At 42.0% G+C, this 22,222-nt stretch overlaps 1 long non-coding RNA gene across 3 annotated transcripts in view; it reads right to left on the reverse strand.

Annotated features, from left to right (window-relative positions):
* The window catches only part of LOC104866773, a 115,196-nt gene that overhangs the window by 76,120 nt on the left and 16,854 nt on the right, over positions 1-22,222 (reverse strand). For 2 of the 3 annotated variants that reach the window (XR_004514879.1, XR_004514881.1), the window contains exon 2: positions 7,364-7,424. This is a non-coding gene — a long non-coding RNA (uncharacterized LOC104866773). Of the gene's footprint in view, positions 1-1,670; positions 1,764-7,363; positions 7,425-22,222 lie in introns of those variants that run through there. The other variant, XR_004514880.1, reaches the window with a different exon arrangement.

Genomic DNA, 22,222 nt, shown 5'->3' on the forward strand with positions numbered 1-22,222 from the left:
TGTGTGTGTGTGTGTGTGTGTGTGTGTGTGTGAGAGAGAGAGAGAGAGAGAGAGAGAGAGAGAGAGTTTCCCATTGTTCTTTTTTTATATTGCTATAGGGTAAATTGCACATGAAGGATGAAAAGTCAAAGTTTCCTATCTGCAAAAATGCAGGCAGTTTTGCACATTACTACTCTTTCACAGAAAGTAACTATTATTATTTTTTCACTATGTTCCTCATGTCATTTCAAAATGAACACACAGGAAAAGTGTGTAGCTAGATTAAAGTACGCAACCGGTTTCTGATGTAACATTATGGGTGGCTTCTTCACCCAGATGTTTTTATTTTAGGGTGAAACAAATGAGACAATGTAGTATGTGAATTTGTAAGTTAAATGATAATAGCACCAATAATAAAGAAATAAAAACTACTGGATGCTGTTTGGGGAAGCAGAACAAAATTTCCAAATATAAAAAACTGTACATGCAGGTGTGGATCATGAATGTTGCCTCTCTAATTTGTGGATGAGGCACACTGGCTATTGGGATTTCTATCTTTCACATAAAAATCCTAACATTCACAGAGGTTTATGTTTTTATTCTGGAGAGACTATGCCTTCCCTGGCCCTGTTTGTAGCTCTGGATGTCTCACAGCCTAGGTGAAAAGTGGAGGTGAATTCTCAGGGCAGGGAGGACACCAACTCATTAGGTGACATCACTCAAATCTGTTTTTACCTAACGCAAGGAGGAAGTAGCAATAAAAGAGCAGAGCCTGGGATACATTCATACAACAGAACTTTAGAGAAGTTTCTAAACCATCACTTAAAGACAGGTCGATCCTTGTATCCTTCTCTAGAACATAAAGTTATGTTAATAAGGAAGACTGGAGGTCACCAGGAAATTTGTCATGCCCTTAGAAATCAGAATTTGAATGAAAATGAGCTATGACAGGTACAGCTGGGATGTCAACTTTATTTAATGTTTTGAGAAGTAGATATGCTACTTATGACAATTTTGTTAACTTAATTGGCCCAAGTATTCTAACAACCCAAATATCACTCACTGCTAATCCAGATAAATGCCCTGCATGTAGATCTTAACATATCTAGAAACAAATCAAGTTTTAAGTGTTTTCTGTGTATTGTAGATAACTATATAGCAGGTACAAAATGGAGACATATGGCTTTAGTGAATTTTTTGTTTCTAGCCAATAACTTAAATTTTAGAATTAGACATTTTTAGGTAAAGCAGGTTGATAAGAATTCATTAAACACATGTGGGTTTATCACAGTTATCAGCATAGCTAAGTACTTAGAAGCACACACTCAGTTAAATGAACAAAGTCCGATTTCTGTCACTAGATACTTTGTTACTTCAAGCAGGTTCTGAAACTGCTTCAGTTTGCCCAGCTTCCGTTCATCCATCTGTAAAGTGGATATGCTTTATGAAAGGGCTGCATGTTGAATAAACGGGGAGCACTCGTCGGCGGAGGATACTGGTGAGTGGTGCTCACAGGATGCCACTAGTAGGGCTCTGCCCATGATGTGAATCAGCAGACATGTGGAGTCCTGGGTCTGCCCCAGCTCCAACACAGACCGGCCTTTTCATTTTCATCCGGTCTCCCACAGCTTTTATTTGTTTGGTATTGTTGCTGTCTGTTTGTATATGAGTTTGTTTTAGCTGCAAATTAGGACAAGTTGGAAGATCATTTATGAGTCTGGTTATCCACAAGAACCTCTTAAAGTCATTCAAGAGTTCCCCGAAGAGGTCTGACAGCACCGCTCCTACCAGGGAGAAAAGGGCATGGGCAAACCACGTGCCAGACCAGGGCACTGGCCTCCCACTTGCAGAGCCACCTGTCCTGTGTCAGGAGAAGCCACTGCCGCACACACCGGCACCTGAGCCCCAAGGCTGCGGCAGAGTCCCCCATAATCCCTGTTCACTTAAGGTCCGGCAGCACCTCAGACCAGCTCTGCCACAGACCACAGGTTTGTGTGCAGGGTTACGCGGCTTCCTCTCTCTGCACAAGCAGCCTTTAATCCCTTCCATAAAATTAAATTAATATATTTTTAAACCAACAAGCACGGAGTTTCCTCTTGGGAGCTAAAGCTGTGCTTTCTTTTGAGGCGAGGTCCCCTCTTTCCCCAACCACTGTCCTGGACGGAATTCACAGCCAAGTGCTTCACAGCCCAAGGTACAGAAAACAAACTACCCGGCCACTCCAAAGGTTCCCGGGACAGCAGCACCCGGAGTACCACAGGTGCATTTTGAAAATATTCACAATTCTATCTGCTTAAGGAGAAATGATGCCCTACAGGTTCTGACCACTCAGGCCGAGACAAGCCACTTTCTAAGTGCTCTCTGGGTTTGTGTCTACAAACTTTGTCTTTTTCACCAACTGCTGTGAAGGCATTTTTTTAAAACTCTCATTTCAGAATGAAACAGGGCAGAGTCACAGAGGTCACAGTGAGGAAGTGGAACCCAGTGCTGGATGGAAAAAGCCACAGGGAGGCCAGAAATAATGCACAAGAACTATTTTACAGGCAAAGCCAATGCGCGTCCCAACCAGATCTTAGGATTTATGACTTCCTAATCAGACTGTAGCACATATCTATCAGCCACCAGTAGTTTAATGCTTATAATTCGAATTGTGATTTCACAGCTTGTTCTAATTTGAATTTGAAAATTTTGAGAAAATCCAGGTTTTTGAAGAGTACAGATTAGCATTTCTTTCTCTTGCACATTATTTCCTAGTTTGAATCATTTGGAAGGAAACTGACCTTCCAATATTTACATACTAGGAAGTTGTAACAGTGCACAAACAAACAACCAAACAAACTTTACCAGCTCTCTAAGAGGACCAAAGCCTCACCCTCTGAATTTGGTGCTGTAGAGAGAGGCAGCCCCAGGGACACAGCTCACTTATCCCCTGAAGCTGCCTTATGGGGACCCCTCTCATCTAACTCCTGGCACCTGCTAGTGCAATGAATAAAACCATGGCAAACCCCACAGATGTGGTCGGGGAAACACAGGCCCCTGGCGCTGAACTGTCCACGCTTGCTCCACCCGGCCTGCCGGCCAGTGGTAAAAGACTGACACTGTATTTTATTAAGTAAGGCAGGCCAGCATAGATCTCCATTTGATAAACAAGAAAAAGGAAACTGACTTGACACTGCAGGATTGCTGAAGTAGTCAATGGAGTCAAAAGTGAATTTTGAATATGTATAGCTTCAGATTGTCTTGCATAAAACAGATTCAAATGAATGTGACCATCTAAAATATACTTGTATTTATAATGTTCTTTACATTTTTGCTATAAGAAAAAAATGACACCAACAACAGTATTGAGGCAGAATGGTCCAAAATTGGCTCTCTGTACTTTTGACTGTAGCTTCACATTTAAATGGCTGTGCTATTCTGTTTGGAATGGCTTAAAACCAGACATTCCTTACTGAAATTTTGACACCATCACAGCATCTTGGAGGCCCAGTATGTAGCAAGAGAAATTTCAGATTATGCCAGATGTAATGTGATATACATATGCACATGGCCTCTTGCGACATCCTAAGACAGTACGAATCACTTGTGACCAAGGCCAGGATTTTCAGTTCACATCTTCGTTTAAAACACGCACTTTGGAAGTCAATTAATCGGCTTTGAAGCCTAGCCTCCTCATTTAAGAGCAGGCTGGATTGGAGAGAATTACTTAAGTGTTCCAATTTCCTTACCTTTAACATGTGAATAATATTTTTCCTGCCTTACAGAGTTGTCACAATTAAAGAAAATATATGTTATCATCCCCGTTAAGAGGTACAGCTCACGGTTGGTGCTCTATGCATAGGCCAGCTGCTTTTGAATAACGAGTTCTACCTTACACGCTCTGACTTTCTGTGTCTTTTGTGATACTATCTCAGTTCCAGGCATTCTCTCGAGATTAAAGTGTACAGTTCTGCTTTGGCTATAGATCAAACAAGTGGAAAACTGTACGAGGGAAATTTGGGTATAATGCATAAGAAAGAGAGAACCAAGGGAAGAAATGCGGACTCTTCTTACCAACACAGATATTCAGTGGCTGAGGGACACATCATGGCTCACGGCGGAGTGGCACTCAGGACGCAGGCCCTCCACAGTGAAGAGGTGCTCAATGTAATTCACTAGAAAACTTCCAAGTTTGTACATTTCTCATTCCCCGTTAAGCAACAATTATCTATGCCCGTGAAAATGTATTATATCCATCGAAACTCAATATTTCATAAAATTAATAATTATAAACGCAAAACTATTACTAATTAATTAATTATTTTTTAAGAGAAGAGTTTGTGGGCATTGACCTAACTGCTTTCCACAGCAACAACAAAAACGTCCCAGCAACGGCAATCATGTTATTATTGTGTAGATTGATTCCAACACACCCACCTCCTAGTATGATACTCCAGCTGAAAAGGTCTCCCTAAAATTCAGGGGAAACTGGGAAAAGAAGGTCTCCCTCAAAAGTCCATTGTTGTGCAATACTCCGAGCCTTCCCATTTCTGGGGTGGGAAGTGGTGTGCCTGGGTGTATCTCTGAGGAGCTATCTAAGGACAGAGCTGGAGAAAGCTGAGACCCAGATTGCAAATGTCTGGGCTGTCCTTCCTGGCACAAGTATGTTTACAACTGGCTGTCTCTCAGGCAATGGCTGCAGCTGGATACAAGCCTAGAGCATTACAAATGACAGCGGGAATGGAGAAAGTTGTTTCCCATGAGGAGAATGAAGTTCAGAAGGCAAATGAATCTCCGAGAGAAACTTTCACATCTGTGCTATCTTGGAAACGTAGCATAATCCTATTCAGCAAATAGAAGGGTTCTCTCAGACCCCTCCTAGTGGCAGAGAATTCTGTAGGAAAAGAGCTGTCTTCAAAGAAAATATGTATAAGTATATGTCCCCACTAGGAAGAGCCTCAGAGCAAAGAAAACTTTCCCTGCAGTTAAAAAATATATTGTGAGTCTGCAAGAGGAAGAGAAGCCAGGCTTAACCAGGGAAACGAGTTTGCCTTCGTAGAGGAAAATATTTTTGACAACTAAATCTGCCCAAAAGTGGAATGGACTGGAGGTACTAAGCAAAGGCTAAAGAAACACTAGAAGGGTGGAGTAAGGGGATTTATGCCTTGGAAGTGAGTTGAGGTAGAAGCTTGATATTCTATAAAAATTTTGATCAAAGCCTGGAAAGCAGAATTCTGTCAATTCTAAAATAATATACAGAAAGCAACTGACCTGCTCTGCCTATTCTCCCTATAGTTCTACTCAAAAGGCTGCAGTAAACATGTGAGCCCAGCACCTGAACTGGGGACATTTGATGCCTCCAGAGACTGCAGGGAGAAGCTGGCCGGAGGGGAAGATGTAGACGATGTTAAGCCATACATCTATACATCTCCAGTGGCCTGGAAGCATGCTTGTTTCTTGGCTTTGTAGGGTCTTCCGTGGCTCATACAGCCCAGGCCTCCTTGGCTGCTCTGCAGACTTCCAGAGAGGTGGTCAGAAGGCTTTCCTCAGTCTGTAACTGTGACTCCCTTGCTCTCCCACTCCTAAATAGGATGGCTTTCATTAAAACTATGTCAAGCTCATGCTTAATCTTTGACCATGAGAAGAGCTGATGGCTTTTGCATCTAGATTTTCATTGCCGAATGCCCTCACTCCTTTCTCCACTTAGCAAACTTAGAGTGACACTGTAACTCTCGTCCTTTGAACTCTTTCCTGGTCTTTTCAGAAATCCTGAATATTCTTTCAAATTTGTCTGTCTGTAGCACTCCAAATGGCTACTAAAGAACACACAACTAGGGGCTGGGGATTTAGCTGAGTGGTTCCACTGCCTGCCTTGCAAGCACAAGAACTCGAGTTCAATCCCCGCTACCAAAAAAAAAGAATACACAACCAGGACCAGCTACAAGGTTTGTGCAGCCCAGTGCAAAATGAAGACGAAGTGGAATCCTTTCTCAAATATTACTCAAAAACAGTGGCTCAGAGCGCCAGAGTAACTGTGGGGCCTGCAAAGCCCAGGCATTTGTAACTGCACAGATCACCTCTCCATGAAGCCAACCAACCACACTTACAACACTGTCATCGGATTCCTTGTTAAGTACTTGGTGTTGACTTTGAGTTACTAACCACCTACTGCCTTTTTACATTATTTTACTTGTATATAAATTTCTATTCCCTCCTATTCCTCTTTCCCTCTTCAGAGAGCTTTGACTCTTAAGACCCAAGATGCAAAAATAACATATGTGTTCACAGGCAGTGCTCTCTAAGAATACTGAGGAGTTTCTGGTACTCAAGTCTTGGAATATATACTATTTCTTTCTCTACTTTTAAACCTGAATCTATGACATTCCAGTGCATTGTGTAATTTTCTGTTTTCAGCAGTCAGGGAACTATGACGGATATGGCTCATCCTTTCTCTAGACTGTGTGCTTTTTGGTCTAATTAATACTATAACAAGCACAAACTGAGTAAATACTGTATACCAAGAAAATAAAAAGAGCTCGTGTGTTGTGCTTAATCTTCACAATGAGGTGTTATAGTAGTTGTTACTATTCCACCTTTCCAGATGACAAAAATTAGGTTCTAATACATCAAATAATTTTCTAAAAGTCTCACAGTTGTTTAATTTTGGAACCAAGATTTTCAGACTGAGTTTTTCCTGACACCTAAGGGCATGCTTTTCCACAAGTCCTTATTATTTTTGCTTCTTCCTTGTCCCACAGATTGCTTGGTAAATCATGTTCCCAATAACTCTTTAATAAGCAAGAAAACAAATGCAAGAAGGGAGTTATGTGTGAGTGTCCTCATCCAGCATCAGTTCAAAACCAACACATAACAGCCAATAATTATAAAGTCAAATTTTTATCTTTTGCCTCTCATCATGAAATTGAATTTGCCATTTACCTCTATGAAAACATTGGCAGATCTACCATTTATACAATTAATTTAGCATACCAATAATCTCCATTAATTTCATCACTTCATTTTTCACTGTGCATGTCTGGGCTGTCACTTTCAGATCAACAACAGCAGAAATATATATAATTTTCCCTCAACTAAGAAGTTATACAATGATAACTACTTTAATAAAGTCATTCTCAAATTATTGCTCTTCACCCAAGTATATTTGCAAAATGAATATGTAGATGGCATAAAAAAGATACAGGCTGAGACACCTTAAAAATGTAAAGTTTTAGCCATAATGCACAGTATTTAGGGAAGAGCCAGGAAGACAGAAGTAGGTAGAACAGTTTCCAGTTCTACATGGGACCTATCCAAACACAGTTTAAAGAGAGGAAATACACTTGCAGGTGAAAACAACAACAAAAAATTCCCTTATTTTTCCCTTATATGTGTCCAAATAACTCACCATAAATAAGATCTTACTGAGCAAACGACCAAGATTTCTGTTCCATGTACAGGTTAAGAGGCTAGAAAAAAAAAAAAGAAAAATAATTTAATCACAAAAGCTCCCAAACAATGCAAACAACATTAAGCACAGTAATTATAAGACAAACATTCCAGCAGTCTTCAGTTGATTGGGTGTGGGTGTACAGAAGTAAACCTACAGTTTGCCTGCTGGTGGGAGAATGGCTTGCATGCCAATGAGTGGTATTGCTGCTAATTATTAAAAACATTTTAAGAGTAATTAAAAATTAAATGCACCTGTAGGATGGCCCATAACAGTGGTGGTAACTGCTCAAATTTCCTTTATCAATCACACAGTAATCCTCAGGGACATGAAGAACCAGGTAACACCAAGTGGCAAAGCCACACCATTGTGCCCTTGGCTCCCTGTGGCAGGGGGACTGAGATTTACTTTTCTGCTCAGAAGTTTCTGAGTGGAAGTTACTAGGCCAAGCTAAAGGAAACAATAGCTGCGGGCCTGATCCTTTGCTTCTGACATTAGCTACATCCTCACTGCCACAAAATGCTGCTGAGAAAAGAAAGGAGGAAAGAGAAGCTGAAGCTCACCTGCACCTGAGAACCTATTTTCCCCTTAGAAGTTGGGCAAGGGAGAGCAGCTACAGATTCCAGAAAGGGAGGCTGGGGTCCTGGTCTTCCCGCCAGTACTGTAGGACCCGGTCACTTCACTAATCCTCTAACCTCAGCTTCTTTACTTTCAAAGAACAAGATGTCTTTGCTGGAATGAGAGTTTCCTTCCAGGGACTAAAAGCTGTGTGCTCACTAAACTCATATTCATATCTCATAAACGAGGAGAACTAGAGAAAATTGACTGAGTTTTTAATTCAGTTTTAGACTTTTCTAGCAGTTGTCTGCACACTAGACTCTCCTGGGGCCTTCGAAAAGGAAAATGCTAAGGCCCCTTTTCCTGACGCTTGGATTTGGTTGGTTGGAAGTGGGAGCAGGGTCTGGGCAGCTTGGTTAACTAAAGCTCTCCAGGTGTTTTAATGTGCTAGGGGTCACCAATGGCCATCTCAGGCTACATGTGTTAGATCACTAGTTCAGATGTTTAAAAAAATATGCTGGATTATGTATTTTTGTCCCCATTTTACAGATGAGGAATAATGTTAGGGGGTTAAATGTCTATCATAGCACAAATGCCTCAGAGGCCTGATGCAAGTCCAAAAGTCTTGGATCCAATATCTTGAGTTTTTTTGAACTTTAAAAATACTATCAATTTTGCAAAGTTTTTGACTGATTTCCTGCTATTTCTTCTTTTTGATTACTATTTGTGTTACCATAACACACGTCTTTACTTTCTTCAAACTCCCTTATAGTTCCCAGGTAAAGAGAGTAATATACAAAATTTGGAACATGAATTTGTCTGTTATTCCCATAAGGGATTCTTTAATAGACTAAAATAAAACACTGGAAGTACAAGAGCTGATACTGCGGAAAATCATAGCCAGGTGGGCACTTTCTGCAACTAACTGAACCCCAAAATTGTCTAAATTCAGGGAAGGAGACAATTACCAACTCCTACAGGACAACGCTGAAGGTGTACAAGTTGGTGGCAGGTGGAGGAGAGGAACATGGGAGGAACTTTTGTTTCTTTATTTTAAGGCTTTGTTCACATTTTGCTCCCTATGGCAGTCACTTCGGTTCCTGACGATTATCTCACTGGCCCAAGAACATTGTTACCACTTGTTTAGTTGTTGTTTCCCCTGGAAATACGTTATCTTTTCAAAAACTAAGCAGCAATTTATGTGGCACTGTAATTTTATTTACAATCTCGATCCTGTACAAAGCAAAGAAGGCAAAATCATGATCTGCCAATGTAGTAAGTCTGCTATCAGGAACATCACCATAGTCTGAGAAACAACAAGGGACAAAAGACACACCGATTGCAAAGCACTCACTATTCTTTTTTACCAGAAGTTTCGCCACCTACTTGTTCATATCCCTATTGTCAACTCCTTCACCTGAAAGCAAAAGGAACTGTATTTTTACTCCAACATAGAACTGGCAAACCCATATTTTGTTTCTGCTTGTTTTTTTCCCCTTCCGGTAACATCCGCCTGCCTTCTCTCTGACTCTCCCTGCCAAATATATCAGACTGTGGGAAGTTTGTGGATACACAATATTTTATGGGCAACCTTAAACTCAGGAGACAAAAAGGAGGCATCACACACACATGCACACACATGCCCACATATACACACACAGAGGCACACATGCACACGAGTGTATGGAGGAAGCGTGAGTGACTAAGACAGCACAGATTTGAGATAATTATTGGAGAGATGACAGAAAACATCACCACGATTTGTTTTGCCGGGTTGTCATTTCAAAGATAATGAAGAACTATTAAACCATTTTCTTTTTTTCTTAAGGATATTAAAAAATAAATGAAACGAATGCACAGATGCTAATTATAAACAATGATCATGATAAGTTTGGGTAGCTAGCTGTTTTATGTAACAGTCTAGAAATATCCATTAGGCAAACACATCACCCCTAGCTGGTGGCTGTGGAGACCCTGGCATTAGGTCAGAAGCTATGGTGCAGGGTCAGGATGGTGGTTTAACTCAGTTGGGGCCATTTTATTACCAATTTAACTGATGTTAAATTAGTGAGTATTTAAGTGTCACTAAATCAATTTAAGGCTCAGTTCACCAAAGTACCACTTCTTGCGACTAATGTTGTAGTGAAAGTGAAGCACTGCGTCCTCCTGATGCGGTGGTGCCTGCTGGAGGTGCTGCTGTCTTCTGGTCCACAGCAATGAAACTCACACCAGCAACAGTGGGCTGGCAGCAGTTGTCTGCTACCGGAGAAAAAGTAAAATAAGCTCGAGAACTTAGTATCCTGCTGTAGTTCATGGCAGTGAAACCATTTTATCATCCATTTTCACTGAATGAGACGTGATTTAGATTCCTAGATCATGGGCCAAATTAGTACAACCCATTCAATATTCATGGAAGGCCTTCGCTGTAAGATTACTGGATTAAACTCCTAACTTTTTGTTTCAGAGAAAAAAATTTTCCCCACAGCATGAGAAACACGATCAACTCCAAATTCAGAAAGATTTACAAATGCCACAACACTGTTATCTACCAGCGAACACATCATCTCTTTGTTTCGCAGGACACCGGGATGAATTATTCACGAGGCCCCATTTCACATGCCTAATGTGTCTGGTGGCAAAGTCCCCGCCTGCTCCGCCCGGAGCTCGGTGCTCCGGAGCGGTGCCATCCAGGGATGAGCCACACGCTCTGGAGTCACTGGGGCAGCGCCGCCAGTGCCGTGGCCTCAGCTGCGGAGACAGCTGTTTGCTTACCGTCTGTGATGGCAGAGATGTGTGTGGCTCCCCTGACAGCAGCCCCTCCCTGCACACCACACAGGGGCCGCACACACAAACGGCTTCCTTGCTGTGTGTTACAGACACACACACACACACACACACGCACGCACGCACCGCTCCACCACCGCCAACAAAGGGGTGAAAGGAGGCCTCTGACTCAGGCACCAGAGCGAGCGACAGAGACATTCTTTATTTTGCCTGAAAATCTATTGGAGCCACCTCTGAATGTTTCTGGTCGCTGATGTTTCAAAAGGTCTGAGCAGGTGCGAAGTCCAGCGTGATTTACCCTTGAGTTATTGCCTTATTTCCGCGCTCAGTAGATGGACTGATGTGCAAGCGTTCCACACACAGCAGAGACTGGTTTTTAAAATGCTTTGAAGGAATAGATGGCGGAGGGGAGCTTCTTTCGGACAGTAAGTCAGCCCCTCCACACAGGTCTGTACTCGTGATAGGTCTTTTTCACCTTGCCTGTTCCCTGTCTCTGGCTATCTACTGACACCAAACAGTGCACCCTGCACACTGTGAGCAGTGGCGGGATGAAAGAATTAAAGCTCAGGTGGCAAAGGGTCAAATGCTGGGCAAGAACCCGGATGGGACCCAGTGTTAGCCAGTCTGGTGGAGGGGGCTGCTGACAGGAGGGGCTTGGCGATCCGAATTCTGCTGTGAACCCGGGATCCTCTGTTTCACTTATGGACACCAAACTCACCTTCGTTTTATGAGGAATCACTCCTCCGGAGCTAGTGGATGTACTAGGATTCAATTATCTCAGGAAATTGGGAAAGATGCTTATAAGAAAAGTTCCACAGAACCTTGCTAGCCCATCTTGAATATTATTTATTACTTATGAGCAGTTCTAATTTTTTGAATCAGTCTTGGTGAACAAGGGCCAAACTGAGCCTTCGATTTGTTTGCAGAGATCAGATGTTGAATCTGTGCCGAACTCTCATTCTATCAGTGCAAGCGACATTTGCGTAGGGTCTGCGTAACCTCTTCTCCGACCAAACTCTAATTTGACATAATGCAGCGTAGAATGGCACCAGTCACTGGGCTTGCATCAGAAATGCATTTTATTTGGATTCAGTTCAGGCTCTTAACGAACTGGTTCCCGTAAATGCGGCAGATGGGAAGGAGGCGAATGGAAGTGTGTGGGGCCTCGCACCCCGCATCCACGGCTGCTCCTCTCTACCCAAGCCCTGCCCGAGTTAAATGGTTAGTTAGTTAGCTAATTACTTAGGCACATTCCAGCTGAAACTTTTCATTACAGTCAGCATATTGATCTCCCTGGTCCGCCACACGGAAGTTTGAAAAGCTACAGTCCAGCCAAAGCAATTAGATCCTTCCCTTCACCTTCTCTCTTCCTGATCAACGCACTGAATGTGGCCAGAAGATGGTCCAATGGCTCAGAAGCCTGGCAGAGCTGTAGCCAGACCTTCTTTGTCAAAGGTCAGTTAAAAATGCCAGTCGTACCATACACACAGCTCTCCATACAAGAATGTCACACAGTGCCCAAAGTGGTCGCTTAATACAAAATATCAATTTGATTTTCCTCAGGAGATTTGCTCTCCTTTTGCAATGCAAATATTTTCAAGTGTACTAAACACGTTTTAGCACCTCAACATAGGCACTAAAACTATTTGCATGCAAAATTACCCAGAGTAGGCAGACAGGCACAAGCTTATGCTAGCACCATATGTGCTAAAGAATTTGAGCCAGGAAACAACTAGTATATGGACGTTATTTACAATTTAAATTTAATTTTGCATTATTATTCAAATGAGAGCTTATATATGAGTCTCTATTAAAATTAATGCTTCACATGCAATAGAATTTCACCTGACATTATACTTGTAATACCGCAGGGCCTTTCTGTCCTAGCTATCTAAATCACCCAAGAAGTACAGTGCAGCACTTTTGTTCCCTGTCTTCCAACTCTCCCTCCAAGAGTTGTTCATCTTGTCCTTCCAAATCTCTCAGAAAGAGCAGCAAAATTAATCTCAATTGGAAGACCCAGAAATCAACACAAAACATAGACCAAGCCTTCACGAGCTTATGTGGTTTGAGAAAATAAACACTACGTACATGGAAACAGCAGAGAACACTGTCCACGTTAAGGGGGGCATCCGTATCTCCCCCTCTCCTCTCTCATCTCTCTCTTCTCCCAAGAAAGCACACATGGGAACATGGGAAATGTCTTGGTGTATCATTTACTTTGCAAATCTCTCCACGTCATCCTATACCCAGAAAGCGGCATTTCTTTACACGAGTGCACATTCATCCCTCTCTCTGTTGCGCTGTCAGTGTAACCTCATGAAGAAATCTTCCTGTAACTACTGGCACACACTGGGTGATGTGTTTCACGACCCTTTGTGCATCCATAGCAAACAGAAAATTGCTTTCTTCGCTATCCTTTCAAGGAGTTTTTTATTTTAAGTTTGGTAAAATGTCATGTCTATAGTGTCACTGGTTTAGACATTTAATAGTTCATTTCTCTGCCCATTTCAGGAACAAGACATTTAGATGAACTGGAATGACTGATCCCGACTCTGCAGGCTTCCCCTTAAGCAGGGAGTGTGATGGAGTCCACAGAGGGCCTGACCCTCAGAATGACCCCTTAGCTCTCTGCTGGGCATCTGCGGAGTGTAACCACTGTAGTTAGCTCGCACATTACACGTTACTCTCTGCTAGGTACAGAAAATACTTGAGTGAAGTACTTGGAAATTGTCACTTAGGGCTCTATGTTAACTGAAATCTAAGTACAAATGGTAAAAATATGTTTTGTATAATATGCTGTGAAATCAATCATTTAAAATGCATGGCTACAGGCTAGAAGGACTACAAGAAAAATCAATATGCTACATTTTATCTTAAGGACAGCATCGAATATGCCCAGAACCTTAACTCCAGAGAATTCTTCCCCCAGATTCAAGATACTCTGATTGATTATACATCTTTGCTTTATAATTTTTCTTTCCAAAACTTCCAGTATCACTTGAGGCCAAACACCACTTTTGCTTTCTTTTTTCTTGCTTCTCCTTTTTGCTTAAGAGCTGGGGGAAGAAGCTGCTTTCCTTCTTGATTTGCGATCAGGCTCAGAAATGTTGAATCACTGCCTAGGTGCATGAACTCAATTCTGAGCAGCTCTAATTTATGGCAGCCTATATTTCTATAACATAGCTCTCTACAAGGGGCCCACAGAAGATCCAGAAATCTGCGGCTATGTAGAAAGTTTAACAGGAATGGAAAATCTCGACGTTTACACATCTATCCTTGAATATTAATATCATTACATTTAAACGGTGGTTTGATTTCAAACACTGAATTAATTAAAAAGGTAACTTCCAGGGCGAGCGATAATACCAAACCAAATGCCAACAGCTCTCTCTACTGGTGATAAGGGGAAATCACTTAGTTTGTCTAGGATAGGAAATTTGTTGTTTGTTTACATAAGAGGCATTCAACAAATGAAAAAAAATTTTTTTTAAATAAGCAAGCTTCTTGGTAAACCTGAAAGATGTTCACTTATAGGAACAAAAATGTTTGGAATTATTGTAGTAAAACTTGACAGCCATGTTGATTTTCTATAACAAATGAAGAATTCCTGCATCTAAAAAACACATCTAAGCCACTTCCTCACCTGGCACCCTTGATTTTATAGAGTTGGGTTAACTTTAAAACACGATTAGGGCTGGATTTATGGTTACATTTTCTCAAGCCTGTGACAAATGTCGAATTTTCTCTCTGGAAGTCGACAAACCTTAATGGAAATATCCGATGTTTACATGATGCTTCTTTGTTGATGAGTTCTAAAAATGAAAAGGCCCAAGATCTATATTCTATTTCATTGAGGAATAATGGATTACTATCAAGTTGTAGAAGCTCGGCATCCAAGAAACATTGACTTAAATTCTGGCATTTGATGGCACACAGTTTCATGATGGTGATAAAAGTAAAAATTATAAAAAATAAAATACGTTTTCTCCCCAAAGTCCTTGTCCTAGCCCGTGTAGAGTCTACGGTCCTGCACCACCTGAAACAGCCCACTCAGTCCCGTTAGTTTAAAGCTGCCGCTCCTCAGGCCCCAGCCCTGGACTCTTGGTCTCATTTCCAAGCAGCCGCATTCCCCACACAGACATGGAAACTGTAATAGCACACTCAGAAGTTTTCAAACCCCACTCATTCGCACAAGTGAGACCTGACAGGGTTGATACAACGGCCTCATGTGAGAGATTTGAAAACTTTGACATAAATGCACCATGAAAGAAAGCTTGCTTCTTTATAAAAGGAGAACTACCGCGTGGCAAAGACGGCCGCTCAGTCTGTGGCTTATCTTCCTTAGCAACCTGCTCCACCCCACCTCCTCACCTCTGCCTGGCCACTGGAACTCTGAAAACAAACCTGCCATCTTTAACAGCTCACCAAGTCAGAGTCATTTCTTCACTCTTTCGCTTTCCACCAACCCCCCACCCCAGACACTTGCACATACATTGTCAAAATATGTGTATCTTTCATCTCTGGGTCTGAGCCATTTCTGTTAAAAGAACCGCCCCGCATTATTAAACTCAATATCTTAATTTAGGAAATCACAGTGATTTCTGTAATTGGTGTCAAAGCTTCAGGGAATCTTTTTACCACGAGTTCTTCCTTCCTTAACAATGTAATAATTGTTGAATTCTAATGTGTACTGGCATGCAACCTTTTTAGGGATTTTCCTATCTACTGATTTTCTTAATGCACCAATTTTCTTCCTAAAGTTGAACTTCTGAAAGAGCAAGTCAAAAGCTTGGCTTTGGAGTCAAATGCCTCTCCTGACTTCAAATCTCATCTCATCATTTATAAGCTGGGTAACCTCAGGCAAGTCGCTTCAACTTGGTAATCCTCAATTTCCTAACTTAGAAAAAGGAAACCATAATATAGCACTACCTCCCTGAGTGGCTCGCTGAGGTTACCAGGAAACAATGTGTGCAATATACTTCGACATAGCACCTGATTACATATGAAACAACCAAGGTTGCTCAAAGAAAAAGAATAAATGTCTTATGTGAGTGCAACAATGTAGCTTTCTGGAAGGTGGTTATCACACTCACCCAAGAGAGCTCTCAATATTGATGGCTCTGGTCAGATGCTGAAAAGTTGATACTATTTGAAACAGGGACCCAAATCGGACAGGGGAAGGGATCACTGATCATAGCAGAGTGTGGTTCGGTGAGTCAGAAACCCAAATCAGAGCATGGGGTTGTCCCTAACAAGCCATGCAGAGGTAGCATGTATTGAGGCAGGGGCCAGTATAGGATCACCCATCAGGGAGGATGGGGAGTATGGGCTGAAAAAGTCCACATTCCAAAGTGGATAAATCTTATTCTAGCCTCACCTCGGGTACCTACTAGTTCTATGATTTTGGACCAGTTCCTCAACTTTCTGAGCTTTCTTTTCTTATTCTGTAAAGTGAGGATATTAAGTAATCTGCAGAGCAGGAAGAGGATATGTAATCGTGGACCACAGTAAAGTCTGTGGAACTTGTGCCCTGCCTTCCTCGGCAAATTCTGCTCCAAGCGCCATCTTGGATGCTTCTGTCATCACCAAATGGGCCTTCAGGGAAGCCTTCCCTCACTCCTGTCTCCTTCCTTCACATGGTGTCATCTTTATAATACTCGCCCTTCATCGCATCTTGGTTCAGTCAGCACTTCCGGTGGAACTGCTTTGATTTTGCTGAATAGACCAAATCACTTCCAAGTGTTCTTCAACTCCTTATAGTAGTCCTGCATTGTAGCACCCAAAACAGACTTGATTATATTCAGTTGACTTCCTTCCTACTAGACTAGGAACCATCAAAGGTAGAGAGACCTATTTCATTCTACATGATATCCTCAATGCTTGGCAGAGTAGGTGCCTAATAATTATCTGTTAAACAACTGGAAACCTAGCACATACTAGGCACTTCGAAAAGGGGATTTGTTACTTTAAAATCTTAATATCAAAGGTATCATTGAGGTCCTCTAGAGACTGTTCCACACCGCTTTCTCTTCAGATATGTCTCCAGCAAATTCACACCTTCTCAAGATCACTGATCAGGGAATCAGTATCTCAAAATCAACGAGAACCTGTGGAAATCTTCGCCCAGTATCCAGTGACATCCACATTTCCTTTGGCTTTCCTAAGTTGCCTCCATTTTATAATTAAAGCAGGCTGTACGCTACAAATGTGATGTGAGTAACTCCAAACCATGCCTTCCAACAGGAGATTTTATGCATTGACAGGACTGGAAATTATTTCCTTGGGGAAGAGAATCCTGTGGGGTATTCTGTCCGGGCCTTTGTATACTGGGAGAGGCTGAGTATGTTGTGGGGTGGGAGGTCCCAGAGCTGCATTCGCAGATGGTCTTCACTCCACTGTTGGCTTATTTACTCCACACAGTTCCCCTTTAAAAATTCTGTCACAGGGTAGAAGTGGCGATAATGCCTGGGAAATATTTTAATGCCACAATAAAAGTCACGGGAAGTGTGGCAGCACAAGAAAGAAAGTGTAGTGGCAAAACTGTAGAACATTCCAAATTTTTTTCTACTCATTAAAAACAATCCTTAGAGACTTGAAGGGCAGGAAGTGCTGCCACTTTATTGCCTTTTTAGTCAAATGCCTTTATGGGCATATCCCTTTAACCTATATTATTAATATTAATCCCTCAGGGCCTAATGCAATTTCCACCTCCCTGTGCTGCCCAGCCCAGGACGCTCTGACCTTTTTTCCAGTTTCAATTATGCCTCTTTTGCATACTTTCCTCCTTCTCTATCAACCAGTTGGAAAGGTTGGGACACTGGGTGTAGGAAGGCAATGGAAAAAAAAAGTCATGATATTAGAACATGTATGGCTTAGGGTCCAGTAAGACGTACATTAAAGTTTCACTTCTCGACACTAACTCTCCGGGAGGACCTAGGCCTCACTTAGGAAAGTGGTGGGGAACCTCATCTCACTGCATTATTGTTTGAGCTGAAACAGATGAAAGTGTGGTGAAGCAGCAGCAGTTTACTTTCTGTCCCTTCTCCTGCCAAATCACTGGTGAAAAGTTCTAAATAAATTAAATTTGAATATGTCTTCTAATACATTTGTGCTTTTCTTTCTGTGGCAGTATTAGGAAACAAGCTCCTTGGGGAAATTAAATCATTCAGGAAAATATAAAGGAAGGAAATACAAGTAACAGCTTCAGTATCTGAGGAACTACTTTGTACAGTGACCACGGTGTTTGCTGTACATTGATGCCATCCCCTTGGATTCTGGCAACACCTCGGGAGTGAGACATAAATGCTGTCCTTGCTTGACGTATAAATAGCAAAGGCAGAGGTACCTAAAGGCACAGGTGAGGGGCGGGTGTGGAAGTCAAGGCCGGAGGCTGCCCCACAGAATATCCACCCTGCTTCTCCCCAATGACCTATCCAGGCCTCCTCACAGAGGAACGGGAGCTGCGCGGCTGGTATGTCATGATTCCAACAGATCTGGCGCTGCGAATTTTTTAAAATAAAAATTGCGATCAGGCCACGTGCATCATTTTTCTTCCACCAACATTTTGTTTGGGGCACTTCAATGGCAGAAACAATTCTTTAGATATATGCTTCTGGTCAGTGATTCCCTTTCATCAAGCCAGTCTTCTCTCAGATTTCAAGAGATTTCTAATTCTTAGTGTATAATTTCTCGTCAAGTCAAATGTAACACAAATTAGGATTATGCACATTATAGTTTTCAATCTGCAAATAATTTATCATAATAAGGAGATAATTACACAGTCCTCCAGAAGTACCATTTATAATCAGAGCCTATAAGAGAAAAATTTTATTATCATCCTGCAAGCTATTCCAAAATGCAGCACCAGTTTTTACTAGTTTGAAACACTCGGCAGTTAATGTACGTCAGGTAATATAGTTCGGTTAAGGTAATTCAGCCCACTACACCAAAATTCACTACCCAAGTACCAAGAGGGAGCCTTCTTGCGTCATCTCAGCAAGGCTGCTCACTGTTCTGGGAAAGGCGACGCTGTATGTCTAGACCTGGAGATGAACCACTTAGTCCGTGGCTACTGCGGACTGAGCACACAGAGTGGGCACTGGGAGGCGTTGTCTCCTTACTGTGAGCTGGAGGAGCAGAATGTCCTCCACTGTCCTGTAGGCAGGGAAGGAATCAAATGCTTCCTCTCGCTACACACACTGCTTTCCCTGGCACTGACTTCCATGTGAAATTCAAAATTGCTTCAGTGTTTTAAATCATCCTGACTTTCATTATCATTACATGGTATTATAAACTGGACTGCACTAAACAGCCACGCCTCTATCCAGAATTTTAAAAATCACAGAAAATTACTGGGTTCAACCCTTTTAAATGCATAGAGGTAGCCACACAGTTAAGAGGCTCGAGCTGTTCTGGGACAACCTTAACAGTCTGTGTGTCCCCTTGGCAGGGAAGAATGTATAAAGAATGAGAATCAGCTGATTTTCCTAAGTCATTTCTAAAGATGCTCGATCCCAGTCCCATTCAGCATTGAATTCTACTTCAAACTGAAAACCACTTCTGTGTACTTAATCACCCTTACTTTTCCTTTTCTTGGCTCTACAACACAAAGCCTCCTCCTCTTTACAGTACTGTGTGGGCAGAATGGTCTCAGTTGGCTCTGAAAGGAATGCTCAGGGCCTCCTCCAGGCTTGGCCGCGGCAGGTTTTTGGGGTCACAGAGCAGACAGCCACACCTAGCATGCAGAAGGCCGCCAGTTGGCTCTTCATGGGAACCTGTTTCTTTCTCCACCCCCGCGGTCACTGTTTGGGACTCCCTGCATTCTCTAACACCTTGCCACAGCCCACTGTGTAAAGGGCCATCCTGCACACAATCCTGAGAGGGGCGGGCCTGTGCATTTAAGTGGGTTTCGAACTCTCCTCATAAAAAAACGGATTGGAGAATCATTCCATAACTGTTATTTTAGCTCTAGTTTCTGTTCTCCAGTTTTCTCTGAAAGTTTTCTTGTCCCATTATATTTGTTTTCTCAGGGATCCACTGGGAATATATTTCTCAAGCAGTTGAAAGTTTTCTCGGTGTTATCAAAATGTAAATCTGAGGCAATGTATTTGGGGTCTTGATTGTTGTCTTTATGGAACTCTTCCTCGTGTTTTGTTTCAGTAGAGTTTGAGTCATGGTGGATACGATTTCTACCAAGCACATATTTCCAGATGATAAACTGATTTTAAAAAGTATCTTACTTCCCTTTTTCCATCTTTTGTTCTTAAATATTTTATGTTTCTTTTTAACAGGCTCTTTGAAAAATGAGTATGGGCTTCTGGAGTACTAACTCTTAGAGGCATTTCCCCTCCCTCTAATAGAACAAGACTTCAGCCCTATTTTGTAGGCCAAGTATGGAATCCTAGAAGTATTTTGTTTTTACTTTGTGCTACATGTATGGCACTATGATTCTTGAATCAAGAAGTAAATAATAATTATGGCTCACTTCGGTAATATAAATATTTACATAAAATTAAAAGTAAAACAAAAATAATAGGAAGAAAATCTTGTTAGGGTTGACTTTCCATTTGGTTCCTAGTAGACTTGCCCAACTTCAGATTGCAACTCAGCCCTTTCAAGAGAATTTCAAATCTGTGGTTACCTGCCCTCCAACTTAGAGATGACACCACCATTCGACCTCCTGTTATGTTTAAAAGAGGAGAAAATAGAAATTCTCAAGGAGGTTTTATTTGAAAAGTACATTTCAATATACTGTGCTAGCTTCCTCTTCTTCCTGGCTTTCAAAAGACTCTCCAGACCATTGCCAGACTTCAGCAGCAGCAGCAGCAGCAGCAGCAGCAGCAGCAAGACATTCTTGTGTTAAGGGCAACAGAAAGGAAAAGGTAAGAGCTTTGCCAGTTCTAATCTGCACTAAAGAAATAACCCTGAGCAAGATAGTTAAGGTCTTGGAATTAGGGATACATCATTCATAAACTAGGAGAGTGGCTGGAGTGGCCTTCTAGGGAATTTGCATGAACTGAGTTAGATGTGTGGACCTCCTAGGCTTCCATACCTGGTGGTCCTTCCCACAGTGCCTCTAAACCCTGCCACTGCCATTGGGGCTGCCTGTGTGAAGGCTCCCTGTGCTGTGTAACAGAGAAGGGAAGTCAAAAAATGGAAGGGAAATAAACCAGCACTTACTGTTTCTCCCCTCTGGTGAAGTTAAATAAAATTTAAAAATTGAAGGTAGCCTGCATTAGCGCTTCTTGGTCATTCTCTTGATTAGTTACCATGTAGGCAGAGATCTAAAAGGCACTCACAAGAATTCATCATATTTCCTTGAGCAGTTGCTTCAGAAGATTGGGTGATCATTCTTAACCCATATGATGTTTCTCTTCCTATCTTAGTTTAACAGAGTGTCTGGCAAATTGTGTGCATTCAATAAATAGTTTCTGAATAAATACATATTTTAAATATCTCAAACAATCAGCCTTTTAAAAATCCACCACAGTTCATTTAAAATCAGTAATTAAAGCTTTACAATGTGCGAACACTGGAATATACTCTACTCAAACACTGCTCATAGGCGGGTGGGTTGAGGGGAGAAACCACGGTTCCCAGTGTGCTGTGGCTGACTCAGGCCTGTTCCTGAAAATGCCTTGTTAAATTCTCAGACTCTTCATGGGCCCTTACACAACAACCATTATTAAATAAAAGTATAAAATTAAAATTGAGCTTAAAATGCAATGTAGAACTCAAACATCATTTTACATATACATATTGTAGTTTATGCCTGAAAGGTTGTTTATGTCTTTTTTACCTGTGTGGTGTATGGGAGTGAGCACTGTGTCTCTTCTCCCCAGTCTGTGTGTTCACATTGGCAGCTTTAAAATCTGTCACCTGGTTATTCGCACCCACAAAATTGGCGTATGCTTCCCCAAATAGCTCCTTGTTAAGCCAGCATACCTCCACCTCTATCTCAGCAGACTGAAATGCTGCTTGGCAGAGGATTATCTAGCCTACTTAGGCATGGGTCAAAATATTTTCAGAAAATCAAGAAAGATTTCCAGGAAAATCCAATAAGTGAAAGTTGAATTCACACACACTGTGTCTGTGCCTTGTACAGGAATCCGTGCCGGTGAGGCTCTGTCCGTACACCCGGCTAGAGCTCCCGTCTCCTCGCGGTTCTCAGTCTCTCCCCAGGGCCTGTGGCCAAGTACTGCTGTCCACACATCTCCCAATGTATCATTATATAGTTAGGCCTACAACACTTACACCTGCACCAAACACACGTGGACCTCTTTCCCTTGTCTTTCCCCAGAAACCCTCAACATAACAACTATTTACATAGCATTCAGTGCATGCCATTAGGTGTTGTACGTAAGCTAGTGATGACTTAAGTATTTCAGAGGACAGCCAGGAGTTCAAAGGCGGGCTGGAGTTCATACTGAAGCCCCGTTTCTAGAAGAGAGAGAGAGAGAGAGAGAGAGAGAG

Source organism: Fukomys damarensis, unplaced genomic scaffold (assembly GCF_012274545.1).
Source record: "Fukomys damarensis isolate Sample0158 unplaced genomic scaffold, DMR_v1.0_HiC HiC_scaffold_31, whole genome shotgun sequence".
NCBI classification, from domain to species: domain Eukaryota; kingdom Metazoa; phylum Chordata; class Mammalia; order Rodentia; family Bathyergidae; genus Fukomys; species Fukomys damarensis.